Here is a 6,000-nt window from a genome sequence, read left to right on the forward strand (position 1 = left end):
CTCTACACCCAGTGTAGAGTTTGAACTCATGACCCTGCAATTAAGAGTCTCATACTCTACTGACTAAGCCAACCAGGTGTGCTCTATTTAGAATTTAACAACATATCCTGATACATTAAAATAGTTTCATGTAAAAACAACAATGAAAAAATGAGAAACCTACAATAAAATGATAGAAAACCCCATACTTTTATTTATTATTATTATTTTTTAAGATTTTATTTATTTATTTGAGAGAGAGAGCATAAGTGGGGGTGGAGGGAAGGGGCAAAGGGAGAGAGAGAGAGGGACAAGCAGACTCCCTGCTGAGTGTAGGGCCCTATGTGGGGTTCGATCCCAGGACTCCAGGATCATGACCTGAGCGGAGGTCAGCCAATTAACTGACTGAGCGACCCAGGCACGCCCCCCAATCTTTTTAAAGTAGACAAAACAGGGCATAGTCAGTACAGTCATTGACTTCACTCTATTCATTCCCACCATTTGTGTTGGTATCACAGATGCAAGTATGTCTGCACTAGCCAGTGCTTTTATTTTGCAGCACCTTTGGTCTCTCCCATAACTCCCATATCCTGTCCTGTCTATGTATGTAAACATACATACTCCTTTATCCATCAGAGAAACAAGCTCAAAAATGCCCTTTAGCTTCAGGAATAGTGTGAAACTAGATTTTCAATTTTTAGTTTTATTTATTTTGCTTATGAGCAAAGACAAATAATTATGTTTAAAAAAAATGGGAGGAGGCAGAATGGAATTTTGCAGTAATGCTATGTAATAAAGAATGAGAATACCATATTTTTAGTTCATTGCACTTAACATAGTAATTATAATCTTTACAACATTTGGAAAAATGAAGTAGTTTTTGCTCATAACCATCTAAGAGCCGGAGTGCTATTTTTATAAAAGGGAAGAGGCTATTGAATAATGGCAAGTAAGAACTTAATGGTGAGACATGTGTGGCTGAAATAAAGAAAATAGCCTAAAGGGACTTCATGATTAGTATGGTTTCAATAAGATAAATTATTTCAGATGGAGTTCTATGAAATTAGATTTTAAGCATTCCCACAGATGACTACTGTGCCTCAGAAATGTATTCTATGCCATATATACACACACACACACACACATATATATATATATATATATTTAAAGCCTACAGGGATTGATTAAAAATATCTCCAGTTAAAAAGATGTTTATTTTATTGCTTGATACTCATTTTCTCATTATATTAAACTCAACAGGGAGAGCTTGAGAGAGTAATGAATAAAAAGACCCTTAATTTATCTCCATAGGGGGTGCCTGGGCGGCTCAGTTGGTTAAGCGACTGCCTTCAGCTCAGGTCATGATCCTGGAGTCCCGGGATCGAGTCCCACATCAGGCTCCCTGCTCGGTGGGGAGTTTGCTTCTCCCTCTGACCCTCCCCCCTCTCATGCTCTCTCTCTCCCTCATTCTCTCTCTCAAATAAATAAATAAAATCTTAAAAAAAAATTATCCCCATAGAGAAAATTTTCTCACATGGGGAAATAAGTGATTGAAAGATGAATAGGATAAGATACTCATGGTTACTTAGTAACAAAGCAACATCCACACATCACAGAAATAATCTCATTGTCTAAGCAACAAGACAGGAGGTTAACAATGTTTACTCCAGAATACTGAGAGATCAATTAAGTTGACTGCTCTCAACTACTCACCTAAGGGTTTCAGCAGACAGCCCAGTGAATCTCTGAACTATCTGCATAATTACCTGCCCTTCCACTTCTCTTTCTGTTGTATACCCTTTGTTTTGTTTTATTTTATTTTATTTATTTATTTTTTGAGAGAGAGTGAGCCAGGGTTGGGTGGAGGGGCAGAGGGAGAGGGAGAGAGAGAATCTTAAGCAGGCTCCACACTCAGCATGGAGCCCCATGCAGGGCTCTATCTCATGACCCCTAAGATCATGACCTGAACCAAGCTTAAGAGTTGGACACTTAATTGACTGAGCTACCCAGGTGCCCCAATACAACCATTGCTTTAAAGGCAAGATGCAAAAATGAAATCTTGCCATTTGCAATGATGTGGATGGAACTAGAGGGTATTTTGCCAAGCAAAATAAGTCAATCAGAGAAAGACAATTATCACATGATCTCACCGATATGAGGAATTTGAGAAACAAGACAGAGGATCATAGGGGAAGGGAAGGAAAAATGAAACAAGATGAAATGGGACGGGGAGACAAACCATAAGACACTCTTAATCTCAGGAAACAAACTGAGGGTTGCTGGAGTTGGGGGTGGGTGGGAGGGTTGGGGTGGCTGGGTGATGGACATTGGGGAAGGTATGTGCTATGGTGAGCACTGTGAATTGAGTAAAACTGATGAATCATAGACCTGTACCTCTGAAACAAATAATACATTATGTTAATAAAAAAATAAATAAGTAAATAAATAAAATAAAGGCAAGATGCAATTACTAAAACTAGCCTTTGAGAGCATCTAGAAGACAGGACGCGTGTGTGATTTTTGGGGGGTGGGGTGGGGTGGATGTATGTGTCTTACCACTTTTCTGTATGTTAAAAAAAGTTAATTGATTAGAAAATCTAGCCCTGTCTGAAGCAGCCCTTCCTCACATTACCTTGCTTAATTTGTTTCATATCATTTATCACTCAGTGTAATAATGATATTTATTTTTATCTATCCACAATAAATTGGTTCTAAAAGAGGAGCTCCTATCTTCTGAAGTATTTCTAGAGCCTAGAAGAGTGATTGGTTCATAGTAAGTGCTTTATGTAATAAAGAATAAACAGTTACCTCAAAATCCAATGAATGATATTAAAGAACATATTTTAATTTATAATAAAAAACAATGGTTTATGAAACACTATCGAGAGGTTGTCTAGTTACACAGTAAACTCTTGTGTTTCATGGAAAGACACTGAGGCAAAACCCACAGGACAGATTGTCCACCTCATTTCCCCTTTGTAACTGCTTCAGTTTATCCAACTCAGAGGCATGAACATAGTTAAAACTGGGAGAGCCATTTAACTTTGTGCATGGAAAATCAAGTGACTATAGGGCCAGATGACTAAAGCAAATGATTCAAATGGGCCACAGGGACAGTGACTGGTGTTCACAACCTGACAGCAGTGGTGGGTTTCAGAGCTGGCCAGTGCTGCCGTGTTAGAAAGCAGCCTCCTTTTGAGTTTTCTAGAACGCTGGAATTTGGACTTTGACATGAAATATCTCAACTTGTAAATGTTGGCATTTAATTAGAAAAACGTTAATACACTGTGCCAGCCAAAAATTTGGGGCCCCGTTTGGCTCATGAACTATTTTTTGACATCTGATGGACATTTTAACTTGGGAGTTTCTTCAGTTTGATTTCCTTTTATCCTCTTTGAAGAATCTTGGCTCTCTCTTCTATCTGGTCCCAATGGAGATCAGTTTCTGAGTTTTACCTTGGTTTTGCCCTGACAGTCCCCTAATACCCTGTTTCTAGAAATTTCTCTTGGGACCTATGCTGTGGAGCCCCGGGCAAGGCAAACCATATGTCCACATCTCTCAGAGTACCCCGAGATGCCTCTTGATCTTTGACAAAGGTGACAGTCTTCAACTTCTTAAGCCTGTGCCAATAATGGGCAGGGAGGTGGATGGAGGGGAGAAAGGAGAGAGAGGGAGAACAATTTGAGGTACAGAAACTATTCTATCCACCTGTCTGCATCTGGTCAGCAAAATAGTCCCTCTTCCTCTTGCACATCTCAGGAGCTTGGTATTAAAAGTATATTTGAGTGAGTGGTTAGTTAATTAGTACCAGGTGATATCATCCTTGCAACTTTCTTTTTCAGTTTAGTGGAGCTACTTCTTCATACTTGTGAGGGTTGTGGAGAAGCAGCAGTTAGAATGACCAAGAGCAGCTCTGATGAATAGTTGTAGTTGGGAGGCAGAGTCCACACAAGTTTGAGAGATTAACCCTCAACAATGGGGCTAATCCCTCCTCTGAATAGGGGGTGTGTCCAGGCAGGTTTCTTCACAAAACAAAAAGGAAAAAAAAAAGTAATAATTTTTAAAAAACTTCTTGAGTTTCCTAGTCATAATGAGTAGGTGTCCAGAATGCTAGAACATCCTCTAACAGCTAAGTGAAAGTTCTGTTCAAAGGCAAGATCCACTTTTTGTAAAGTGACTTCAGACACATGCTAGGACTTCAGCTCAGGCTCCAAACTTGAGGAAAATCTGTCTTTGATATTTATGTGCAGTTTGGTGTCAATAGAAGCATGGACACACAAGAGGAAGGAAAATAGACTGGGGGGGAGGCAATGAAACTATATGGGGCCAAGAGGCCATTAAAAGGCCTGTGGGGCATCCAGGTAGGCAGGGCATAGAGGACGAATTCAGATGAGAAGCTCTTAGCCTCAGGCTAGTGGTATGCTACCAGGTAATCTGTGAATTCCTTCTGAAAGTGAATGGAATACAAACACATAGGTTTATATACTTATAATTTGTATATATAATATATTTTATATTATCCATGCTTCATTTTTCTCAGGAAAGGATCCATGGCTTTCATTAAATTGTAGAAAGGCCCATGACACCCAGCTAAGTTAAGAACCACTGATTTAACCGAAGCCTCTGAGAGCAAATTATAGCATGAGATACAAAAAAAGGCCTCAAACAGGTCTTGAGGAACAGCCTTTGGGGAATGGCGATGTCACTGGTACTAGCAACTTCAGTAAGTTTGGGAACAAAGGTTTTAGAGTAGTGGGTTGTAGCATAATGGGACTAAGGAAGTGGAGGCCCTGAAATGTAGATTATTGTTCAAAAAGCTCAAAGCGCCTGGCCAAGATGAGAGAGAAGGCAGAGTTGGAGGGGAACGCAAGGCCCAGGGAGTTTTGGGTAAGATACAAGAGGTTTGGTTCTGTTTAAATATTGAGAGACACACAAATCAGTAGGCTTTGCAGGAGGTGGGAGGTGATAGGTTCCAGAACAAAAGAGAAAAAAGTAAGGCTCATAGTAGGCATTTGAATAAATGAAAAAGTTAACACATGTTTGTCATGTGAGTTTTTTGGATGACTTTTTGAACAGATAGATTATTACTGATCAAGTGACTTGGGTAAGCTACCAAACCTAGGGTACCTCCATTTTCTTATCTGTATGGGGATAAAAACAGTAACCACCTCTCAGAGAAAAAGATCAGCTAATATTAAAGTGCTTAGCAAAGTGTCAGAACACAATGAGCACAACATATTGCTAAATAAATAAGTAAAATACGCCTGATGTATATAGTAAGCATTGCACCCACCATTATGGTCTTAAGTGTTTGTCATTTGGCTAGACACTGGTCCGAGGCTTGCCCTCCTCACGTGATTCCAGGACTAACACAAGTCATTTCCACTAGACAGCATAGATGTTAGAAAAAGGAAAGAAAAGAAAAGAAAAAAAAAAAAACAACAGTTCTCAATGTAGCTATAGTTAGTTGACTTTTGTTACAAACTCTTTGTGTTCTGTAATTATCTGCTCAAAACTGAGAGATGGACTTGCTTTTGAACCATGTCTTGTTATTCTTAGCAATTTTATGTTGAAAGTAATATGCAAACAATGGATCGGTGAAGCACCTCTGAAAACTTGCCATTTCCTTCGGGCAAAGCAAATAATATAATTTGTTCCAAATGGCTGTCTAGACGAAGAAACGTCAGTTGGGAAACCCAAACAGATTCTTTACAGAAAATGTACATCAGCAGAAGCTTGAATTCTTGTCATGCTCAGTGCTGACATCACTTTTGATTCAGACTTGGGCAGGTGGCAGATAAATACATTTTCTGAGCTGAGATGGAAGAGAAAGCTCTAGATGTGTAAAGGGCAGCTCCTAAAAGTTGTGTATCTTGATTGATGATTAAATGTTCCACTCTAGAAAATAAAAGTAAATTCCCTTCAGAATTTATTAGAGCCTTGTCTTTAAAAGTTACTTTAACCGTGATGAACATTTATTGATTTTTCTTTATAAATTTAGTGTTTTAGTGCCCCACTACT

Source organism: Eumetopias jubatus, unplaced genomic scaffold (assembly GCF_037043125.1).
Source record: "Eumetopias jubatus isolate StellerSeaLion01/CBP00866 unplaced genomic scaffold, mEumJub1_p1.0 scaffold_4, whole genome shotgun sequence".
NCBI lineage: Eukaryota > Metazoa > Chordata > Mammalia > Carnivora > Otariidae > Eumetopias > Eumetopias jubatus.